Source organism: Triturus cristatus, chromosome 4_2, assembly GCF_964204655.1.
Source record: "Triturus cristatus chromosome 4_2, aTriCri1.1, whole genome shotgun sequence".
NCBI classification, from domain to species: domain Eukaryota; kingdom Metazoa; phylum Chordata; class Amphibia; order Caudata; family Salamandridae; genus Triturus; species Triturus cristatus.
In genome coordinates this window covers 633,844,892-633,869,852 of record NC_140586.1, presented here as the reverse complement: position 1 = coordinate 633,869,852, position 24,961 = coordinate 633,844,892, and the positions used below count along the sequence as shown (strand labels likewise).

The window sequence follows — 24,961 nt, the reverse complement described above, 5'->3', positions numbered from 1 at the left end:
ACTGAAGTATGTCCTTGTTATAGTGGGTTTGTATTCACGATGGGTGGAGGCATATCCCACTAGGAGAAATGATGGTCTCACAGTAGCTAAGGTACTGTTGAGAACTCATCCCACGTTTCGGTTTTCCACTCACTTTGGAATCAGATAGAGGACCTCATGTTAACAATGAGGTAATTCAATTAATATGTGAAGCATTCAAAATTGATCAGAAACTGCACTGTGCATACCGCCCAGAGGCTTCTGGAGTGATTGAACAAATGAATGGCACAATCAAATCGAAACTGGCTAAAGTGTGTGCATCCACATAATTGTCATGGCCAGATACATGGTGTCTTGTGTTGATGGGACTCCGAAATATTCCTGACAGGATAACCGGACTAATTCCCCACAAAATCATCATGGGAAGGGCAATGAGAAGCATTTATTCCTGGAAATAAATTGATGAGTATAAATGATGATTTGGTATTAGACTATTGCAAAGGATTGGCTGACCTAGTGCATTCTGTCTCTCACCAGGATGGAGAAGATGCATTTGCCAGGCAGCTAACTCAAGCGCATGATTTGAATTCTGGAGACTGGGTGGTAGTGAAGAAACACGCCAGGAAAACGTGCCTAGCAATGAGGTGGGATGATCCTCGTCAAGTCATACTGGTTACTACCACTGCAGTAAAGTGTGCAGGATTACCCAATTTGATTCATGCTAGTCATACCAAACAGGTACCAGCCCCTCCTGAGACTGAACAACTGACTGAGACAGTTGAAGTAGCTGAAGGTTGTGAACTCGAAGAATCTAGAGAATTGGATTCTAAAATAGTAGACTTGGAACAACCAAGCACAAGCCAGGAGGGATGGACACCAGAAATTGATATACCTGAAGTAATTGTCCAAACAAGAAGTAGAACAAGATTAGACAGACAGGACGATAGGGAGGACCAGATAGGTGAACACGCTCAGGAAGAAGAGAATGAAGCAAATCCGGAAACTGAGCAGGAACAGTCAGGAAAAGAAGAACATACTCAGGTAAATGAAACTGAAATTATTTCCAATCCTGAGGAGGGACAGATAGGAAAAGAAGAGCAGCAGCCAAGTTAATTGCAATAAGACCTGATCAGGACCAGTTAGGTAAAGAAAAACACGTTTGGGAAGAAGGGCAAACTAAAAACAGTCCCAAACCGGACCAGCTAGAAGAAGAACATGTTCAGGCGGATGAGATCATAAACAAAAGACCTGAAAAGGAACAGATAGAAAGTGAATCAACTGAGACGGAACAAGTTGTGCCAAACACATGTAATAATAAAGGAACACTAATTAAAGACCAGGAGGGTGAATATGCAGTCCAAATAAAAAGAGCCAGAAAAGGTGACAACTGGCCAGGTGGAGTGAAAAGGCTGAAATATGTTCTGAAAAGGATAATTGAAAAGCCAGAACAAGTGAATGAAATCTCAATTCAAACCCGGACAAGACGAAAGAGAGAAACTTATGAAGAAGTCTGAGATTGAGAACTCTGAACAATAAGTATCAAGGCCCTGAATGGACCTACATTATATTGGAAGAGTTTGAGAATCTGGACATACGAGAGGAATCTGAAAATCAGAATCCCACACCAGTAAAAGAAAGAGTGAGATGTCATTAATTTAAATTCTGATAATATTGGGTGCTAAAGTACGAGGAGAAATTATCCTCTCGGATTAAGATGGCAAGAAACAGAGTTACTGAAAAACCGAAACGAAATTGTGTACAAAGATGTTGTAAAGCATTCATATGTAATATTATAATAGTGACACTAATATGGTTATTTTTAACAAAAGCAGTTCCATTACTTATGACAACAAACAATAAAAATGACACAAGTACTAAAGAGAATACAGCTACATACAAAAGGGATAGGATAGAATTACAAGCAGTAATAGGGTATATGATGTCATGTATAAGTAAGTCTGTTTTATGCAACTGGGAAATTACAGTATTATTATTCAAACTTAGATGTAGTATTTTCAGAACTTCCTATTCAAAGGAACATGAATCCAGTACTTCGTGCTCAGAATGCACAGTTCATGGGTGAATTCTTCCGGACGATTAATTCTATAGATTTAGTTAAAGCACAAAAACTATTTAACATGTGTATTGCGTGAAGAAGAAAAGGTATTTTTTAAAAGAAGGCAGGACTTCCAAAAGAAAGCTGTTGGAACAGAAAACTCATGTTCCAACATTGGCTGAAAGGGAGGGAATTTATACTGCTGGCAAGGCTCATGCTGCGATGTCCCTGGACTTTGTAAAGAAAGGGAAGATCTGCATTCATAGATTAAAGACAGATTACAATAACATATTTGGTGGTTCCAGTAAATGTGAACATAACTTCCTACTCTTGGGAGGTTGGGGACTAAAAAGGGGAACTGATTCTGTATTTCCTGGAATTTCTTATGTGTCTGGTAATAATGCTTATTTTAAGCTACCTGCACAATGGTATGGAAGCTGCAACCTGGGGATTGCATTTCCGAAAAGATATCATATAAAATGAATCACTGGAAGCAATGAAAATTATAATGAACTAACATGAACAAAGAGAGCTAGTTTTTCAGAAATTGTAGGGGATATATTTAGTGCAATAATATCTTCAGTCATACTAATTTCACGTAGAATTTGTCAGTTATCAACAGTAGTTGATCGCCTATCGACTGATATTGCTGGAGGTTTTTTGATGATCAATACAGAAATGGTTGCGATCAGATCAATGGTTTTATTAGCAAAAGAGGGCGGAGTCTGAGGAATGTTGAAAGTTCAACATTGTTGCACTTACATTCCTGACAAAAGTAAGAAAATTAAAGGGTACATAAAGAATATTACATAATTTCATGAAATTTTGAAACCACTGGAGGTTGACAGCATGTGGGAGAGACTAACAAAAGGTGTAACTTCAATAGGGACTTGGTCTTTAGGTCAAATAGTTTTGCCCCTAGTAGGTGTGACAATAATAGCATCAACAGTAATTATCTGGTGCAAGTGTTGTGGAAGAAGAAGAAGAAGATATGAAGTAAATGAAAAAGGAAGGAAAAGAAAGAGGGTAAATGACGAAATAGAGATGGAGGAAATGAAAGACAAACTTCATAAAGACATGAAATATTTTGAGAACAATGAGAAAGAAGGGAAAATAGAAACAGAGATGGAGCTTGGAGAATACTGAAAGTAGTTTATGATGGCATAAGATGCCGTAAGTGAGGGTATTGATAGAGCAAGGACTAGTTTATGTGAGACTTGCTCGAATTCAATTCACTCGTTTAACTTATTAACATGAAATTATTAATTGTGTCTTGTGATTAATCCTCACACATTACATTTACATTAAAGACAGTGAAGCTTGCCTAGGTGTTTACTAACCATTAATACGGATAGCGGACTAAAAGCGCGGCTCTAACAGGGAAAACTTTACTGCGCATGCGTCAATTGCATCTACGTAATGTGACATTTAACAGCTTTGGAGGGCATTTCTCGCGCATGAGCAGAATGCACTAACATGGCGTCTTCAAGACCCACATGCCTTGCACCTGCTTTGCTATCAAGAAAACGCATTATTTACTAAGAGCTAATGCAGGGAAAGTATTAATGAATAAAAGGGAATAGAGTAGATGTTGGTGGTATACAGTGAAATCATTTATTTCTTCAATTAATATTTTCTCTTTTTGACCTTTTCATTAGTTCATATTTGGGCCTTCTTGCCATAACCAGAGTGATGAGTGAAAGCCTTCTGCGCATGTGTGACCTTTATTTCCCCTGGAAGAATGATTCAATGATTGGACCACATCCAAGGCCTCCGACCACTAGATCCTGGGAAACACGGATGTTAGAAGTGCAGTGGCTGAAGTCATATGAACATTATTGATAGAAATGTTTCAACTGTGAATAAACTCGGGTGGGAATAAAGTAAAATGCATATTAATAAGAAGATGGGTTTGGGAACAAAGAGAAATGCTATGCCATCATGGTGTGATGACCAAACACCTCTTGTCTGTCTAATCAGAAATAGTTTTGGGATATTGCAACTTTAGGGGGTGGTACATGAATCCCAAAAGGTACAACTAAGGTAGTTTAGTTAGTTAGGGTGTGCGTGATCCTGAGAGAATGCTGAGGGGCGATGCTGTCGGGAGTTATTGATGATGCTGATGCTGTGAGATGCTGAAGAAGATTTGAATAGAAAATTACTTCTCTTAAGCAAATAATTAGAAGAAGATCGCGGAAGAATCTCGAGGAGGAAGAGAGTGTCAGAGAGGGATGCGGCGAGACATCGGTTCTAAAGAGGTTCACTGTCCTGTCCTGAAGCCTTTGTCGCCTGATCTTTCCCAGGGGACCCTTTACCAGCCCTTTGGCCAGGGGGTTGGTCTTCACACCATCTGTGGTAACTATATAATTCATATATTTCCTGATGTACTGCTGTCTCTATCCCCTCCTTTCTGAGCAACGTCAAATCTATTGAATTTGTGAGAGTATTTGAAATGATTGATTCTTCCTCCCTAATGATTGATAGTGTACGTGGTGTATTTGAATGGTTCACTCACATTTAAACTTTAGATAAAGGTTTTGAAAACTTCCCGAGTCTGTGTTTAATATTATAGATGAATTATTTACAAGAAAGGTTATGTGCATTGTCACCATCAACTAGTTCCAACTAATTTGGTCCGTCGACCAAATGGAAAGAACTTATTGATCAAAATTTGGAAGGAATATGAATTGCAACATTATTGAACAATAGGTAAACAAATTTTCCCCCCAGCGGCTAACCAGGACAATTTGAGTGATAGGTCTATGTTTTGATGGGTCCAGGTGAATATATGGTACTTGAGTATCTGTTGTTGGTGCGCCGCTGGATCACCAATATGCCATACGACGAAAAACGTGTTGGCTGGCTGTTCTTGTAAATACATCGATGCTGTATGAACCACATGCTTGATCTGAAATAAAACTACTTTAAACTTTACGACTGCCGAAATTGAACATTTGAACTTGGAGTGCTCTGGACTTTTCTGTTTATCATTTATAAATGCCTAACTCTGGGGGCTATGTTTGGGGTTGTATGGTATCCAATCCTCTTCTAGAGCACCACTTCAATGCAACTAATTACACCTTACTAGATCATGGATAGCATTGGTGAGCGCCTTATACTTGGCCTGGCTACCCGGTCAGTGAATGTTTATATTGTGGGAGGCGGTGTCATAATTATGGGAGGCTGATCAAAATGAATGGCTTTACAGAAAAGGCAGCATTCTTTCAATTTACTCCTTGTTTTTATTGGAAGCCAATGGATGTCAGACAATACGGTGGTGATGTGGTCATATTTTCTCGCAGTACGGGCTGATAAGAGAGCATTTCCAAAGACCAGTCTGGAGACAGCAAGACCTGAGCTGCCATTTTCATTTGACCTGAAAAATGGAAGGGATTAGTTTTTGGAATGAATAAACTTCGAAATTTGTTGTATGGCCACCTGGTTTGTGTGGTGTGAGGATAAAATCCCAGGTAAAGAAGTGTGGTCTAAACTGTGAGGCAAAAGGGGAAATGTCTTCCAATTTTAATAAGTCCAGTAGCAATAGACCTATATTACTACGAGATGGTGCAGAGAAAAGGAACTAAGCTTTGTGAGCTGAGCATGTGGAACCTCTCAGAAGTCTGTACATGCAGTCTGTGAAGAAAAGTGTGAAAAGAGGAAATGTCCTCAATTGTTGCTATTTTTAGGTGGAATTGTGCGCCACATGCCTACAGGTGCATGGATTCAACCACAGTAGCAAAGACCAGGCATAGTTTACTTTTACCCTAGTTGGAAAAGGTAGGGGGTAAATGTACTGTAGGGGAAACCCAAGATATTTCATGTATTCTTTACAGATTTAACAAATTTCCCAATCTTCACCATGTAGTGTCAGTTGGGTAGAAAATAGGGGAAAAAAGATCTCAACCAGGAAAGCCCATGCAGTGGTCCAGAATTCGGAACAACCTGCCATGATCAGCTGTGTTGAAAGTGACTGACAAGAATCTCCATGGCTCTCAGTAGTCAAGGATGGCTGAAGAGGAGTCGAAGGTGGACAGCAGGGCAGGACTGAGATAGGAATTTTTCCTGACTTGACATTACATCCATCCCTTCAAAAATCCCATTTGTAATGGGATTGTTTGCTTTGGGGACATTTACAGGCAAATAGTTTGGATAATAAGGTGCATGTTTGGGCAGCTTACTAAAGGAGGTTAGATAATTGCTGTTGATAGGAAGGAAAGCATTCCAGGTGCTTGGAGTTTCTGGTGGAGGATTATCCCTCGATGTATATCCACGTCTGACTTTGTTTCTGATGGAAAGTTTCCTGCTGGCAAAGTAATAGAGGAATTTGTGAATAGAAGAGGGGCCCCCGAGCTCACGGCTATATAAATTATACTGCAGTTCTTCACAGAACAAGTGATGGAAGCCAAAAGCTCAAGTTGCTTTAATTTAGGGGTTATGAGGTATTGGAGTAAGGTAGGTGACCGTTTCATTACTGGGTGACTCCAACTCTTTGCGAAGAGGTATTGGCACTCATGGCAACCTGGGGTCAAAAACCCAAGGGAAATGGAAGTCTACTTGCCCAACGATTTGGAAATGATGAGAAGCATTTTAGGATGTCTGGATCACCACAGACGCACATATACTGTGTATGCTGGAAGCACAGCTCATATAAATTGTGGAATAAACCTAAGTTGCCTAGAACGGTGCAAGATTTGCACTTGGCATTGCCTCGGTCAAAATTAAAGGCCCTAGGGAAAATATTTTTGTTAAACATTTTGCTTGAGGTCACAGTTTTAGACCTGGCAGTTGAAAGGAGTACCGAGTTTGATCAGTTGATAGATTGTATGTAGGTTGATAGCACTGGATGGGAATAATGCATCAGCGCTTTTGAGGCATTCAAATGTACCAGATCAAGTTAGGTATAGACAGCAATGCATTTAATTCTGCAGGTTGATCTGAAGAGTGATCGGCAATCTATTTCCTCCTTTGGTGAGAAATAGGTCAATTGACTATTCAGAGAAGAGACCTACATGGGAGAGGAGTACAGGAGGCAGAAGTCTGCGAAATGTGAGGAGAGTAGGAGCAGAGACAGTTGTAGAAGGACATACGAGGCAAAACCAGTAACGAGAAGTATGAGAGAAGATAGCAGGTGCAAAGGATGATGCAAGATGCAAAGGAAGAATAAGGGTGGAGGTTAGAGAAGAGGAGAAGGAGGAGTAAGAGCAGCAGTGAGCAAGACGTCAGGAAGGAGTAGGTAGAAATAAGACAAAGGCTACGAAAAAGAGTAGGAGTAAGTGTAGTTAGAATAAATCAAGAATACACAAATTAAGAATACATCGGAGAAGGCATAAGTGTAGTCAAAAGAGCAGGTATTTGAAGGAGTAAGATTAGGACACATTTGAGGAGTACAAGTAGATAGAACTAAGACTTTGTAGAAGCCGGAGTAGGTGCAAGGATAAGTACAAGTAAAATTAAATAAGCGCAACAGAAAGATTTATTATGTAGCATGTCCAGAACCCTAAGCAGGAAGTGACAGCTCTTGACAGCAGGTTTGAGTTGTTGTCCGCTGCACGAGGTTGCCCTGGATTACCAAAATGGAAGTCTCAACAGCATTTTTGAATTTTTAGCTTCGCTTCCCAGGACCATCATGCAGGTACAACGAGGACAACTTTATCCAACTGGAATACGAGATCCACAGCTGAGCTCTGATCTGGAAGGGTGCGTCATCTGTGCCTTCCTTCTCAAGTGGAACTAGTGGTACATTTCATCTCACATGACTTGGTAGTAGTGGGAGGAGCAGTGTCTGAAGAATAGTAGCAGAGCAGGCAACACTTTTGCCCTGTTCTATGCACTTAGGCACCTTGCCTACTGACTTTTTTTTAAGCTCTGCCTAATTTCAAGTAGCCGGATGAGTTATTACATTAGTAGCAAAGATGAGTGGCGCATGTGCACGGACTAGGAGGGCACAGTGTCAGTGAAATCCATCTTGTATTGCGTGTTCTACGAGATGGAGGTTGGATGTGGTCTGTCAGTTTAGCACTGTGCATTGACCGCATTCCTGAAACTTATGTGCATCAGACAGGGATCTGTTTAGGAATTAAGAAGCAGCATTTACTTGGTCTGCTTTCTGCTCCTTCCTGGAGGACTCCCATTAGATTAGATAGAGGTCTTGTGAAGTCTGGGGACAGTGGTCTGCTCTAAACTGCATGCTTAGATTTTTGACATGATCTGCCCCTTTTGTTCCCCCATAGGTGCTAATCTCAAATGGCTGATGGGTGTGAGCTGTGTGTGTGATCAAGTTGTGGGTGTCTATGCTGAGGCCTACGAGACTGGGACTTTACCGCCTTCGCTCCGGGAGGCTCTGCTGGTCACACTGCTGAAGCCGGATAAGCCGGCCAATCAGTGCGCGTCGTATCGACATCTTTCAATTATCAATATTGACGCCAAGATCTTGGCAAAAATGATAGGTCTCAGAATCCAACCTTTGGTTTCATTGTTGGTCTTGCCGGATAGGCCTGGGTTCGTCATGGAGCGCTCCACTACGCATAATCTGCGCACGCTCTTCTCTACTCTGCATTATTTTGAGCCGGATTTTCAAGCTGTGGCTGTGCTGCTGGATAGGATTGCGGTTGTCAAGATGGTGTTTCTGCCCAAGATGCTGCATTTGTTCGTCAATATTCCTATAAAATTGAACATCGCGTTGTTCCGCACCCTTCAGTCTACATTGTTAACATTTGTCTGGGGAGGTAAGAAGCCCAGGTGTAAATGGGACACACTGGTACAGCCTTTTGATCGGGGAGGCTTCGAGGCTCCTGATCTTCACCTCTATTATCTATGTGCCCAAGCGCAGTTTGCGCACTATTGGTACTTCCCGCTGAGGTATCAGCCCCATGTGGCTATTGAAGCGGACGCGGTGCTTCCTGGTTCATTGCAGGAGGTGACCTTCTCTGGCGGGTCGGGCGGTCCACGGTCCGAGTTCAACCCCACGCAGTGTACGGCATGGGCCAGGCGCATGCTTGCTGCGAGGGCACGGCTTCCCTATATGTATGCGCCATCTCTACCTCTTGCATGGCACCCTGAGATCTCTGCGGCAAGGGAGTTGCCTGCCGTACGGGCATTGGCTGCAGCGGGCGTTACTCGATTGGGTGATTTATATGCGGGGGGGACACTTTAAAACACTATCAGAGGTGCAGAACGGTACAGAGCGTGATTTTAGGTTCACCTTCACATACGTCCGGGTCCGTCAAGCGGTTCGCCCGGCGTATCCGGATTGCCCTGCTGAGCCCACTGCTCTGCGAGCATTGCAGGTGCTGCTGTCTGGGTAGAGCCGCAAAAAGCTAATTACACGGCTCTATAATGCCTCCTTGCATGAACGTGATCTGGACGAGCATCCCTCTTATGTGCGTTGGCGGTTGGTGCTGGGCGCTCCTCTTACACCGGAGATCTGGAAAACGTGCTGTCAACTTACAGGCCGTCTCACTGCTAATTGTAATCTCCGTATTATCCACTTTAAGTTTCTTCATCAGGTAGATTACTCCCCCCTTCAGTTATACAGATATGGTCTCCGAGATACTGCTAATTGTGCGCGGTGTGGGGCTGCGGACGCAGACTTTATTCATGTTGCCTGGGTGTGTGCGAGGGTGTATGCGTTCTGGACTGCGGTGGTGGCTATTCTTTCGGATGTGGTGCTGGAACCTGTGTGTTGCTTTCCTGAGGTCTGCTTGCTAGGCTATATTAGGTGCCTTAAGCCCTGCAATAGACGAATTGTTGCAGTATCCACTCTTCTCGCTAAAAGGGTGGTGGCGCAGTGCTGGGGTGCGACAGAGTCGCCTACTATTAAGAAGTGGCTCTGTGATTTGGTGTATTGTAGGAACCAACTACAGATTTATGAGGAGGAACTACCCGAGTCCTCGCGTCCTAAAGATTTTTGGGTCCCCTTGACCGAATATCTGGTGTCTCACCCAGATCTGCTGTAAGTTTTTTTGTTGCACTGGGGACGTTTTTTAGGCTCCAATGATTCTTTAGCTCGTGGGAGGTACGGAGTGGTTTGACTACTCAGCGGTCGCTTATGGGTTCTGGCTGGGCCTGGAGTGGGACATCGTGCTTGCATAGGACTACTCGGAGGGGACAAAAGTTTCTTATGGACCTGGATTTTGGCATTAGGTGGTGTAGATGGATGTCTAGTGGTCCAACATGTATTGTAATTTTGCTTTTTAGTCTGCCTGGGGGGAGGGCTTTGGGAAGGGGGGGGGGGGGGGGGGAAGTTGCAGGTTTGAGGACAAAATCCTGAAATGTTTTTCATTTTTGCCTGTCCACATTGGTTTAAAATCAATAAAATATATATTTTTTTTTAAAGTTCAAGGTGGTTGTTGTCGGTCTCTTCTTCCAGGACAGCATACATGAAATATAAAACCTTGTCTGGAAATGGCATTTAAGAGGACTGACGCTGACAGTCATTGTTTCAGAACTTCTCACTGACCAAATTAGGCAATACCCAACAGGGTGCTGGGAAAATATTTTATGATTTAAGGAGGATGTGATCGAATGGCAGCTTCCCAGATGTGAGGGGGCATCACCTGAAGGAGCCTGCAACAATCTGCTAGAGGAGCTGTGGTACCACTTTGAAGAGGATTCTGCTTACCCTCGATGAGAGAGGGGTGCTGGTGGTGTACTTATGGAAAGCACTCTGCCTTGAGGAGAGGCTCCGCCACAAATGCCCGGAGTGGAGCGGTCCAGAGAAGGATGGACTGAGAAAAGTCACTGTGGCTGTATTAAACCCAGCATCTGAGGCAGGTATTGCTGCTGTCCTGGTGGTCCACGAGCTGCCCCATTAGGTTGTAAGAATTGTCTCATCTCCATTCCTTGCCTGGGAGTCATTGTCTGGCTTGGCAGAAAAAACCCCAACAAGAGCAACCCAGAAGCGGGTTGTGTGTACCATGGTGCGCTCCAATCAAGCCCACATCCCACGGTTAACACTGGAGCTGTGATTGTCTGTGAGTCACCTGCACTGCTGAAGAAACCAGAACCGCATCCCGCAGTTGAGAAGAGCTTCGAAGGAGGAGGTGGCCAGAATCCCCAGACGGACCGAGTCACTGCTCCAGTGCTGTTGAGGACCTCAAAGACCCAGCAAACTTGTCATATCACCAGGAATTGTAGAAAATTAGTGCTAGACTCAGGAATAGTGTACTTAACACCTTGCATGGGTGGGCTCAGTTTCATGTTTAGGTGGAGGTTTGCCCTCAACCTGATCCGCATCTTGAATGTCCCCAGCACGACATCTTAAACAGAGGGAGAAAGGGACCCTTCTTTGGAACACCTTTTGTATCAACTATTCACACCCAAAGAGGTTTAACTCTTTTTGGAGTTTGGGGGTGCATAGTGGTTCAAATGAGGTTGTAAGGATCATGCGAAGTCTACAACTGAGGCCTCTACCACCCCTTAGTTGAATGTTATCCCATTCCAGTCATGCAGAAAATCTGTAGGTGTTCAACTTGCCAACGTGTGTGGTTAAGAATAGCAGGGAGGGAGTGAAATGAAAAAGCTCCTAGAGTGCTGACTCTGAAGATTTTGCTATTCAGCATCTTTGACAGGTTGCCCTGATTATGTTAAAATCATGATGGATGGGATGAACAGCAGGAAGATTAAAACCTTTGTACAACTCCACTTGGGCAAGCTGCATTCTGTGCAGCGTGGTAGGCTAGTCTCCCAGGTATACAGTGCACCATGACATTCAACACGCTGTGGAGGGTTAGTGTCGTAGTACAGTGTGGTGGGTTAGGGTCGCTATAGTGCAAGTTTGTATGCTGGCCTGGTCGTTCTAAAATAAGATGTATTGTAGTGTGTTGCCATCACAATACAACTGTGTCGTGGGTCAGTTTCCCTTCGATGCACTTTGTTGTGCTGGGTTAGCGTGCCCGGAATGCAGTACACTGCACTGCATTCCCTTCGCTAGGATGTCGGCTGTAAATAAACAACTGGAACCTCATAACAGCACAATTAGTCCTGTTGCACATGCTATATACTGCAATAAAAGGCAAAGCCCGGGTCAGCCAGACCTAAGAAAAAGAAGTCTGTTTACACCAACTTAATTGACGTGGAAAGACGAGACATCAGAGAGATACGGAGGATGATTCTATATAAGGTGCATTTTCCTTGTGTGTTTCTGTCCCATTGCTTCTATTCTGAACTATCGGTGCATAATAGATAACACGTCGTATCCTGCTCGTCAGGCAAATGTAGAGCAAGTCCCATGCCCTGTGGCAGAAAGAGCAGTACATTTCTAAACCCTTTGTCTTCAACAAAACTACCCTCTGCACAGCAATCTGTGCATCCTGCGAGTCATCCCTGTACAGTTGGAGCGGGGCTCAAGTCGAGCTTCCCTCCTGTTTATAGAAAGGGAATTATTTCATTAAAACTCGAGTCGTTGGGTGACCTTGTGCATCAGTGTCTTTTTGTCATGTTCAGTTATTCTCTGCTGTCGCATACACACGTAATGTGGCCTCCAAAGAAGTGCCTCATGTAAAGGTACACTGAAATGCAAACAATCGTCCTTGCAGCCATTAGTATCAAAAGTCCCCAGTGGCTACCCTTTTCTGGGCAGAGAACTCTGCCCCGAATACATACAGCTTAAACATTCTAATTGATATTAAAACTTACAGAAAAAATAAAACACTAAATACTGGTTGAATTCTTTTCTCCTGTCTTCCCTATGTCAGACTTCAAACCCTCGGGCCACGCTCTTTCATTCATGAATTGCAGGCATTTTTGCCAAGAAAGCATATGGAGAAAATGCATTAAAAAAGAGCCTACATCTAGTGCTCGGAGGTAAACAGAGAAGCAATGAGCTGCTGCTAAGCATACAAGCGGCGTAGCCCAAAACAAACATAAAAAAACTCTGTAACAAGCGAACAGAGCAAAAATACACCAGGATGCTATGTAATTTCAAAGTAAACCCCACACTATTTTTCACATTAAATATCACCGCATTCCACAAAGAATAACTATGCCCAAACAGTTATTGTAATGGAAACATTTCGTTTTACAAACGGCTTTCGCTATGATGGACTATAACATAGTTTGAACATAAGGGTTAATTGTAGCTTACTTAAAATAGAGTATTAAAAGAAAATCAGCAGCAGAAGCTACACATCAACATGTTCGGCCAGAAATGTTTAATGAAAACCAACCGTGGAGATATATATCTGTGTCTAAACACCATCGACATTTGAATTATAACACCAAAAACCCTTCACTAAAAGCATCTTCAATATATACACACAGAGGATGCACAATGGATACTTGTGTGATAATATTGCCTTATTGTCATCGAGGGTTTCTGGTAACAGCATCATCTATAAAGCTAAGAAGTGTAAGTGTCACGGTGTGAAAAAATCAATAAAAATCTTTTAACAAAAAAAAAAAAGTGTAAGTGTCACCAGCACACAGAGATACCAATGACATATCATGCTACTCATGTTATTCATTGTGTATTTTTTAGATGAGAAAATTATTTTAGGCCAGTTAGCTTGGAAATAGTACTTCTGTCAAACAGAGAATGTTTATTAAAAACAGTAAGTAAACCGATTTGGCTGTTTGATTGAGGTCTGTAGCAAAAAAGAAGAAAAAACAATTATGCACTTATGTAGAATTTTAGAAGGAACATTACATGTTTTGATAAAGAAAAAAAAAACACACTCAGTCCTCTTATGTGCTGTCATTATAAGGTGATTTCTGCAAAATATGGAAAATATTCTGCGGATACTAGGGAAACTTGAGTTTTTAATACCTCTGCATTTTTACAATAAAAGCAGTCATGCGTAATTCATATAATTAATAATTTTTTGGAGGTTTGGTCGACTTGTTTAGAAGCACTACAGACTTTGGTATGCCATTTTCAAAGAGCTACTTATCGAGACACTAGTTTGGTGTATAGGCATTTCATAGATCATGCATTTCCAAATTCTACTTCATTGAGTAATTATCGCGGGCTAGACATGACTGCTACAGATAGCCAAGCGCATCGTTATCGAATGGGGAGAAGGAGCATATTTTGGGAATGCTGAAAGAACAAACAGTCTAAGGCCTTCCTTGATCACTCAAGAGAAGAAACATGTAAAAAGTGAAGCGGTACTTCTAATCGTCTTTCACATAGATAGCCCCCTCAAGTTACCATCTTGGGACATTGGTGCCTCTAAAAAGAGGCTCATTGTGATCAATTTCATCCTCCCAGGGCTTTGGCCACTGATTACTATGCATGGCTCGGTGCATTAAACCGAAATCTGTTAAGACCGTTCTTAAAAACATTTTAGCCACGAAAAATCAACAACCTTTCTCAAGATAGCCCTTCCAATCATTTAATATAAGCAAATAACAAACCAATAATAGTTTTTGGAGCTTCCAGTATTTGGGATGAACTAGTCCACCACCCTTATGCTACTATGAAAAACACTAGGTTTATAAAACCATATGGACTAAATAGCTGTGAAAACACTATTCCTGGACGTTGGTCTTTTTGTACTTGTACTTCCAAACTACCTTGTTCCAGGAAACCTGCGCGTCCCCCGTGAGAGTGAGAGTGCGTGTCTTATTTTGCACATTTGCAGAGTCTGGTTTTAGTTCTAGGATTAAAGTAATCCCTAAATCGAGGTAATTTAAACGGGTCGAAAAGGTACAACACCAAACTAGAAATCAACAGAAAACATTGAGATGGTTTACTGACAGCTCAAGTAATAAGTGCATAGGAAAACAGTTGTGGAAATAAGAGTTATAAAACAATGCAGCATACCTCTACAAATTCAGAGATTCACCTTGTCAAAACGGTCCGTTTAGTTTGTGGAGTTACCCTGAAAGAGAAGAAAAGGGAAAATCCCACATAAATAAATATGGAATGATAAAATCCAAGCAACTATTCAAACAAGCGAGCGCTCTTCACAAATGGAGCCGTAAATTGAGAATCTTTAACTGATATTGGATTAAAACGAGATGTGGCTTTGGTGCAAAAAACCTGCTATTTATTGTACAAAATTGTGGGCGCGGACTACACGGACATAATTGTGCATACTGCACTCCAAGCAATAAAATTTAGAAAAAGTCTAACTCAAGCCAGTGTCAACTATATTAAGTAAAATATATTTGAAATCACAGGGAAAACCTGCAATATCAAAATAAGACATAGCAATATCAAAATGAGATATTGCAAGTGGTATGAAAGATCAGTCTAATTACAGTGCAATACACTTGCTGGAGTTATAATAAAGAGGAAATGTCCGACAGAATTATAAAGAAACCTCATAATAATACCAAAATCTATTTAATACATATTTAGAAAAGTAGAATGGAATTTGCTAGGTATTACATTGTTGATTGCGGGAAGTGCCATAACATTTGGCCTCTCATAGGGAAGAGACATCAATTCATGGTTACTCCATTGAAAGAAGTGTTAATATTGAGCATCAGAACTGCATTGTGGAGTGGGTGCACTTGAGATTAGGAATCTATCAAACAAAACCAAAAAAGGAAGAAAGGAAAAATAAGGTGGATCCTCCATGAAAAAAAACGTCAGGATGGAACAGCTACACAAATGGTTGGAGAATTTAATCCTTGCAATGCATTTGCACCAATTTCCCCAGAGAAAATGCTTGTGGATGTATTTTCTTTTTTTAATAGTTCCAATATTTCTTTATCAATGTCCCCACTATCATGAGCATTATTTGTAGAAATTGCATTTATGCACAAGAAAATAAGTCGAAAAAGTAGCACATAAATTAAATCGCAAAATAAAACTGAATGGGAAATATGTTCTTGTAAAAGGTAAGGGTCGAAAATGAGTCTAAGAGGTGGATCAAAACCGCAACATGCAGAGGAAGATTTCCACGTGGCTCTCAATCGGCACCCGGAAAACAGTCATGCACACAAGTAAGGTTGACTATGGGAACACACTCTGTGGAGATCATCAAAAAAGAAAAATCACCAGAAGGCTGTAGACCATTCAGTACTCTGCAGCCAGAATCACTCAACCTTCCACACCGCACTCATCACACCACACCTGAAGGAGCTCCACTGGCTCCCCATTCGCAAACTAGCACAATTCAAACTCCTTACCCACACTTTCAAGGCACTGGCACAACATACCACAATAATTCCACCTGCTTTCACAAACCTTCAAGACATCTCCGTTGTCTGGACTCCTACTTGACCAAATCCCACACTTATGGAAAACTAGATACACTGGTCGAGGCTTCTACATCTCTACTTGAGCTTGGGACAACCTGCTGCTACACATAAGAGCATCTTTATTTCTTGAATTTTGTATGAAGCTGAAGACTTGGCTTTCAGTAGTTCCACTATGCCTTAGGTGTGACTAAACTCACCTGTTCAGCACCAGGATACCCTCCCGGGTGATAGAGCGCTCTACAAATCTGCATAACATAACATGGACGTTCAAATACTAGGGCACACTAAAAATAAATAACTCTGTGGAAAGGAGGTCGCTCATGCAATTGTGGTATGGTGGACAGGGCTGTATTGGTGATCAATCAGTACTTGTAAAGCGCAGCTTATCACCCGTGAGGGTATTCAGGCACTGGGTTGTTGGGCTTAGTCGCACAGCCAGGCTTTGAGTCTCTTCTGAAGTCCATCAGTGAAGATGATGTTCGAAGGTGGAGGGTGCTTCAGGACTTGGCAGCGAGGTGAGGGAAGGGGCAGCCTCCGCTGTGACCTAAGCAGCCCTGGCAAAAATTCTCAAGCGAGCACCACTACCTTCCTCTCCTCACTTCTGCTTTCCATCTATCCATTCTCCTTCACCTCTCACTCTTCTCCCTCTTCATATTCATCTTCCTTCCTCTTCTTTCTCTAATCCCCCTGTACCCACTGCAATTAGCCTTGGGGAGGTGTGGAAAGTGACAGAGGTACCAGCAGCGGCCCTGGACTTTCAAAACTGGTCTCCAATGGTTACAGTTCACAGGGAAATGCCAGATGAAATAAAAGGCAAGACCAGGCCTTGTGGTAGCTGAAGCTTTGCTAGTGAGTGGTTGCATCTGTATAGCACGCTGCATGTACTAGAAGACGGTTCTAGGTGCTGATGTTAATCCACTGCATCTTAGGGGAGGGCACAAATTAGAAAGTTGTAGGTCAAATCTGTTGTTCGCACAATACAATGTGGTTACTATTATCATCTCAGCTCATCTCTCCATCCATTCTTGTAAATTTCCAATGAAGCTTCATGCCGCTTGACACTCTAGCCATAACTACACTAAAGTATATTTGGCATTAACCTGCATGCTTGACTTGATCAGCGCCCCAATGAGGCATGTGAAGAAGAAACGAGAAAGCAAAGACCTTGATGAACACATCACAGAATAGGTTTGTATAACTTTCGATCTTATTGAATAATAGTAGTAACGGAGGCGGGTGGGGAGGGAGGGGGTGGGGGGGGGGGGAGGACGGCGGCAGGGGGGCTGTTTGTGCAGGAAGATTTTGTATCTACCAAAACATACTGTTACGAAAATAAGAGCCGCTTCTTCTGATGGACACATCTTCCCACAGATTCCTCACACGATGAATGTGCTCTAAAGCAATAAAGCCCAGGAGGTAGGATTGAGCAGTGGCAGTTTAATCAAGGAAGTCATGCAAAGAACTCGGGCTAAGCATCCATCACTTTATGCCTGAGATGCTAGGTAGTCTTACTTGGCAAAGGTAAGAAAAGAGGACCAAGTAGCTGCTCGGAAGCGGTCAGCAACTGGGACACATCAGGATAAAGCTGTGGAGACAGGCCTTGCTCTAGCGGAGTGGGCACTAATGTTTTCAGGAGGTTCGTACATGGCCAAGGCATAGAAGATGGTGCCTTGTCCTTCTTAGCTCTGGTGAAACGCACAAAGAGCTGATTAGCCATCCTGTCCTGATTAGTCCAGTCTATGAACTCCTCTTTGAGCGGATATGTAGGAGGGAAGAAAGCTTAGGGAGGAATCACCTAAGGCATTGGAAATGTAGACACACCTTGGGTAAGAAGGATAGGCATGGTGTAAAGAATCAATATATCTAAGTAGGAAACTTTAAAGGGTGAATGAATTGATAGAGCTTGTAGTTCTTAAGTCCTACATGTTGAAGTTATTGCAGTAAGAGTAAGCATGAGAACTGGGAAACTGCATCAGCTCAAACTGTAATGTAATCAAGAAAGCCAAAAAGAGGTTCAAATCAATCTGAAAAAAATAAACCTTGGATGAACCAAACCGAAAATCTTTTACAAATTCAAAACAGGAAAGACTGATAAGGCAAAGTCATTAAGGCAGACAGACTGTAGCCACCACTAAACACTGCTGTTCAAGGAATTGGACAAACTGCAAGACACTGGAAAGGCAAGACTGAAATGGGATGATACCTTCTAAATCGCACCACTGGACAAACGTAGCGCAGTGACTAGCGTAGATAGAGTTTGTAAGGGGATTTAAGCCTTCCTGGCCACCAAGATAAAATGCAACTTTGTTAGCGAAACAGAAGGACTTCAACTGGTACTACTCATCTCAATGCATGAGGTGGTAGCATTTGGTATTTTGGGTGAAAAAAACTGAACACCCTTCTGCAAGAGGTGGTCCACTCCGCAGAGGAGAAGTGTTTAGTGAGTGCCAACAGACTGGCAAACAAGAAATCCTCCTATTCCAGGATCGGGTAATCAGAACAATCTTTGCTTGAGCCTACAGTAGCATCCACAGTACTTTTGACAGAAGCAGAATTGGCAGAAAGGCATACAGAAAGCCCAGAGACCAGTTTAACAAAATCTCATACCCCTGGGAACCATTCAGAGATAGGTGAGGCAGAACTGAAGAACGTCCTAGTCTGGTATATTGCAAAGAGATCCACAAATCGAAACTCTCTGGAGAAGCTCACTTCTATCACCTTGGATTGCAGATCCCACTCGTCCTTCAAGCGACATGCAACTGAGCTCATCAGCCATTAGACAGAGCCTGCAAGGCAAGTTGCTACTGGGAAAATTCCCAGTCGCCGAGGAGACTTTCATAGGTGAATTGCTCCCCTATACAAGGTCTACAATACCACTCCACATCCCCCTGCCCGCTGACAAAGGACTATGGTGGCGTCATTGGTCAAAATCTGGATGTGCTCCCTGAGATGGAAGGAAGAAACGCCTTCATGGCACCGCATAGTACTCTGGATCCCTTGTTTATATAGCATCATTTACCTTGCAATTTCACACGCAGGTTGATGCTGCCCTGATAGTACTGCCTTATCTGCATAGGAAAGGAAAGCCTATGATTAACCATGCCCCAAAAGTTTGGGCGAGGCTTTTCCTGTCATTTTTATAGTGATGTTCTCTTAAGGCCAGAGTAGCTTTAACAGAGTCAATTGGTTTGTTACTGTCAGATTCTTTTGCGTGGCAGAAGCGACTACAACTGCCAGAAATTTCGTCAAGACACATCGGGTATTTCTGAGCATGAATGGTAGAACGGTGAACTGATAGTGATGGGATCCCACCATGACCCTCAGGAAACATCTATGGGCAAAAGAATCAAAACGTGCATAGCAAGAATCCAAACCTGCCTTCCACATTGAGAGACTGTAGTCCTTGGCTTAAGGTCAGCATCTTGAAATGGTCCTGGTGAATAAAAAAATTCAGATGGCAAGATCCAGGAAGGGCATCAGATCTTCATCCTTCATCACTTGTTAAGATGATGGCTTACACAGGATAAGGAGAGGGGTTTTGAGGCAGAACTGTCAGTTTTGTGGAGACTGCAACAGTTGCTTTCACCTTCTATAATCACCATTCCCCAAAAGCAGCAATGTAGCTTGTGGTATTTGTACAGGCTAAGAAGGCTGTCTCTCGAAGGACTGTAGTGCCCTGGAGAACGAATGGAAGGCATTAAAATGCCTTGAGAACCTCACCTATCTGAAAGCACTCCGTTCCAACCCTCACTCCCTCCCTCATCATCACAGATAACCCCCATCAAAGGAGCAATCAAAAGAAGCAAAGTACTCTTTAAAGGCCATCAGACTGGATGCTAACCCGATTCCAGAACCTTCCATCCTGCCATTAGCTGACAGATGCAATGCTAGCAACCTCTTTCTCATAGACAAAATAAGATCTATAAATAACCATAATGACACTGTTACAGATACCCAGCAGCCACATCACTAACTGGTCATCCTTAAACACAACTTCCTCGCATAGATCTCTCCAAAATGGTCAACTCACTCAAAGTCACCTTCTATAAAGATGGTGTGCGTTCCTCTTCCATCATCAATTCTCTAAAAGGAGAAGCCCTCACACCCCTTCTCCACACCGTCAACACCGCCTTAACCCGTACAGACTCAAGACCTTACAGATATTCTGACTGCTGAAAAAGCCTATATTTGATCCAACCAGCTTTGCCAACTCTTACAACTCAACTCACATTTGTTGGAAAAATCATTGAGAAGGCAGTCGCCACCCAGCTTAAGAAGCATATCAGCAAGAACGGTGTAGTTCGAGTCTATCAATCAGGGTTCAGATCGCACTGAAATATTTCAACTGCTATGTTCCAAGTAGTGAATATTGCCCTCCTTCCTCAATGACAAAAACAAGCCGTGCCTTGATGTCCTTCACAACCCCTCCAAAAGCTTTAAACACCATTGAACATCCAGCACGGACCCAAAATCTGAAAACGAATGGACTTCTAGAGCACAATCTTACAATCGTTTACATCCTACCTCCCCAAGGGAAAGCTAGTTGCTCACATAGTAATTGCCTGATCCAGACTCTTCTGTCTCCTGCAGAGTCCCTCAGGGTTCCATCCTGTTGCCCATAATTTTTAACCTTTATTAGGAAACCTTGGGAGCCATCACTGCAAATTGCAACATCAAGATCCTACAATATGCTGTGGACACCAAGCTGTAACTAAAATCTCCTCAACCAACAACTCACACAGACAAAGTCTGCCTCATACACATCCAAACCTTAAAGTCCATAAACTACTTACTGCTAAACCATACAAAGAGCGAATTGCTTCAGTCTGCCAACAATGCCAAACACTCCCTGATTCAGTCATTACTCTGCAACCTAAACTGAAGAGGCTTCCCACTTCAAATGACAGAACATGCCAAATACCTTAGACTCACATTCAACTTGAACCTGTCAAAGAACACATTGCCAAGACGACCAAAACTGCTTGGTCTCCTACAAAAAAAGTGTAACTTTTTTTCTACGAGAAGACTTCAGGATGACCATTCAAACCCTAGTGCTCTTGCATGTAGATGGAGACAATGACTGATCAATGGCTTTGCAGAGACCACCTTTGCGCCACTGTCAGACATCCTTCAGGCAGCAGTACAGCTCATCAAGTGGCTAAATATATCAAACATATATCAAACCACATCACTCTTGTGATGAAGGATCTAGACTAACAACCATATATCATGTAACACAATGGACAGGGGCTTGTCTGAAATTCGCTCTGGTGGGGGGGGCTTTGAGGGGAGGCGATAGTTGGCGGGCGGGCGGAACGAAAAAGCAGGGCATAGCCACTATGAACTATCTGTAATAACCACCTGTCAGATGTGATGGATCACCAACATGGGTGGTAATATTGAATCATGCCCCACCCCCACTGGTTGGGCATGTGCTTCTAAGGGCAAACTAAAGTGGTTTGGTGACTGCTGTAGCAGGGGGAGAGGAGTTGCAAGACTGATGCCCATTGCTGGCCCACACACTGCATGCCTGACCCATGTTCATGGCTTTGAAAGGACAGGAGTGTTTAATAGGGAAGGCTGTTGATTTATAAGTCTCCTAATCAAAGTCCTGATGATAATACCTATATCAATTAATTGGAATCGAAGCATCATTGACACACCGTTCTATGATTATTGCATATTACTGATCCACAAGCACAATAACATTGGTACCAAAAATTGTGACATGGTCTTTACAATATTGTTAATTGTCACTATTCTAAATGTCTGAGTTCTTATGGGCTTTTTCCCTTTGTTAATTTTCCTACTAGGTTGTCTCATGTTTACCACTTTTCATTAAGGTTCTTTGTATTATGTGACTAAATATTCAGAAATCCTGCCTTGAAAATTTGGGACATAGAATTTATTCAATTTCTTTGTGTATTGTTGAATGTAATTTTAAACCAAGGGCCGCTTGTTTCTCAATAAACAATCCTTACCCATGGTCCCTTGTATACCTTTGGGTTCCCTTGTCCTTGAAAAAGTTGACTTATAAGTCAGCAGTCTGGTATAGTATTTAAACGTTCTGAACTGATGCAAAACACAGTCTGCCTTCTCACTGAAAAGGCAGGACCTAGCAAAAGGCAGGTCTAGGACTGAGGCCGGTACATTTGCAGAAAATCCTGTGGAATGCATCCTCGTGTCTTGATGAAGGATAAAACTAGTAAATCTGCCCTTCTAAAGAAATCTGTAGTACCAGACCTACATAAATAGCATATTGGGCCCAACACAATATTACCGGACCTTGCCCCGCCTGCGCCCGCATTAGCCCCGGCACCCCTATCATGCTGGCTCATTCGCGATGGCGCGCACTGACATAATTACGTGGAACATCCGTGGCATGTACACGCCCTCACGTCGGTATTCTATCTTTGCATACCTCCGGAGACACTCTGCAGCCATTGCCCTCCTGCAGGAGACACAAATGACCCAGCCGGAGCTAGACAGGTTGCGCAAACGCTGGAGAGGCCAACTATATGGCACAGCCTATTCAGCACGTGCTCGGGGCACACTGATCTGGGTGCGGGCGGGCACCCCATTTGTATGTGCAGACACTGATAGATCCCGCAGGCAGGTACACTCTAGCTCGAGGAACACTAAACGGCCAGCAAATACTACTGGGCTCCATTTATGCTACGAACATCGACCAACCCTCATTCTTGGCACAGCTGTCCCAGTCATTGGCTCCTTACGCTGGAATTCCGTGGTTACTGGACGGGGATTTCAATTCGGTACTAGATATACACCTGGACAGGTCCTTTCCGCCCCTCCGCACCACGCAGGCCGGTTCGAACGCCCGGGGCCCTCGCGGGATGGCTTTCACATTGGGCATTGCTAGATATGTGGCGTTGCCTGCATCCTGACACTCGTACATATTCTTACTACTCTGCGGTGCACGATCTTCACGTGCGTTTGGACAGGGTAGTGGGCTCCCAGGCACTGTACCCGCTGATTGAGGATGCGGAGTATTTGGGGCATACCCATTCGGACCACAATCCTCTAAAGCTGCGACTGAACTGGGACCCTGGTCTCCCCCCTGTACCCACATGGTGTCTTCAACCCACCGCGTTGGAACATCCGGAATGTCGTGCCTCTCTGGGAACGGCTATCCTGGAGTATTTTGAATTGAATGAAGGGACGGCGAGCAATGCGCTGGTGGAGTGGGATGCCCATAAAACGGCTATCAGGGGCCACTGCCTTGGTGCAACGTGGAACATACGCAAACAATTAGCGTGGTCACTCACTCGAATCAAAATGCAATTACTTAAGTATGAGTGAGACGGCGAGGGAGGGGATCGCCACTCCGCACATTTGGCAAGCCTTCGGGCGCAACATGCTGACCTTCTGGAGCATCTACGCTGCCACAATTACACAGCTCATACGGCACGCACTCATGCCAAAGCAGACAGGGCAGGTCGCTTACTAGCTTGGTTACTCAAGCAGGAAAACGCCCACGCCCGATCGGGGCCATACGTACGCCCGATGGTCCCCTGGTCTACACGCAGCGCGAAATACACGAGGTGATGACCGACCACTATGCGCTGCTGTATCGTTCCATGGGGCGCTGCTCCGGGCTTGAGCTGGACGGTTTCTTGGAAGCCGCCCACCTACCCACGGTCCCCGGAGAACATCTGGAGTCGCTTGACGGGCCCCTTACCTTGGAGGAGATTGGCGGGGCGATCAGCTCCATGGCCACCGGGAAGACGCCGGGACCGGATGGCCTCCCGGCTGAATACTATAAGGCCTACAGGGAGTCCCTGGTGCCGAAACTGCATGCCCTTTATTCCGCAGCTCTCGAAGAGTGCGTTCTGCCCCCTTCAATGCGCGAGGCCTACCTGGTGTCCCTGCTTAAACCAAATAGGGATCCCGCGAGTCTGGGATCATACCGACCCCTGGCTCTACTTAATGTGGACTATAAAATATTAGCCAAGGTGTTGGCGGAGCGCCTGGCGCCGGTGGTGCCCCTACTGGTGCACAGCGACCAGAACGGATTTGTGCCTAAACGTAGTACCTCACTGAACCTGAGGCGGTTTTTCCGGGTGGCCTCGGATAGTGTGCAGAGGTGGCCTGGGGCGGGTTGTCTCGCACTAGATCTTCGACTGCTTGTAGTGGGGCTACCTCGAGGCGGTGCGGATGAGATACGGACTGGGGCCGGGGTTTCTCCAGATGGTCGCACTCCTGTACAGAAATCCTTCAGTGAGGGTAAAAACTGGGCCCTACATCTCTGCTGCAATACCAATCTGCAGGGGTACCAGGCAGGGGTGCCCGCTTTCGCCCCTCCTGTTTGCGCTGGCAATGGAGCCCCTAGCCACGACACTGGGTGATGGAATCCCCCTAGGAATCGCGACACATCAGGCGTCACTGTACACAGACGACCTTCTGGTATTCGTCAGAGATGTCAGTAACATTCCGGTCGCTCTAGAAAGCATACTGCTCAACTTCGCCGCTCTCTTGGGACTTAAGGTGAATGCCACTAAGTCCTGTTTGTTTGCGTTTGGAGGGGATATCCTGGACCCAGGCTATATCCTGGATGGCGTGCGTGTACAGTGAAAAGCGGACACTTTCCGATATCTAGGAGTCCAGATATACCGCCAGCCGGCAGACCTCATTGAGGGCAATTTGGGCAGGGCTGTGACAGCGATTAGGTCCCAGATGCGTTTTTGGATCACGCTCCCACTCACGGTCACCGGCAGGGTAGCCCTGGCCAAGATGGTGATACTCCCCAGTCTTCTG

The 24,961-nt window shown here is 43.9% G+C and overlaps 1 protein-coding gene across 4 annotated transcripts in view; it reads right to left on the bottom strand.

Annotated features, from left to right (window-relative positions):
- Positions 1 to 24,961, bottom strand: part of GNG12 (G protein subunit gamma 12) — a 537,018-nt gene that overhangs the window by 221,570 nt on the left and 290,487 nt on the right. For 2 of the 4 annotated variants that reach the window (XM_085602312.1, XM_085602314.1), the window contains exon 2: positions 14,821 to 14,856. The gene's annotated coding sequence lies outside the window, so the exon portion shown is untranslated. Of the gene's footprint in view, positions 1 to 14,798; positions 14,857 to 24,961 lie in introns of all 4 variants that reach the window. The other 2 variants (XM_085602309.1, XM_085602311.1) reach the window with 1 other exon arrangement.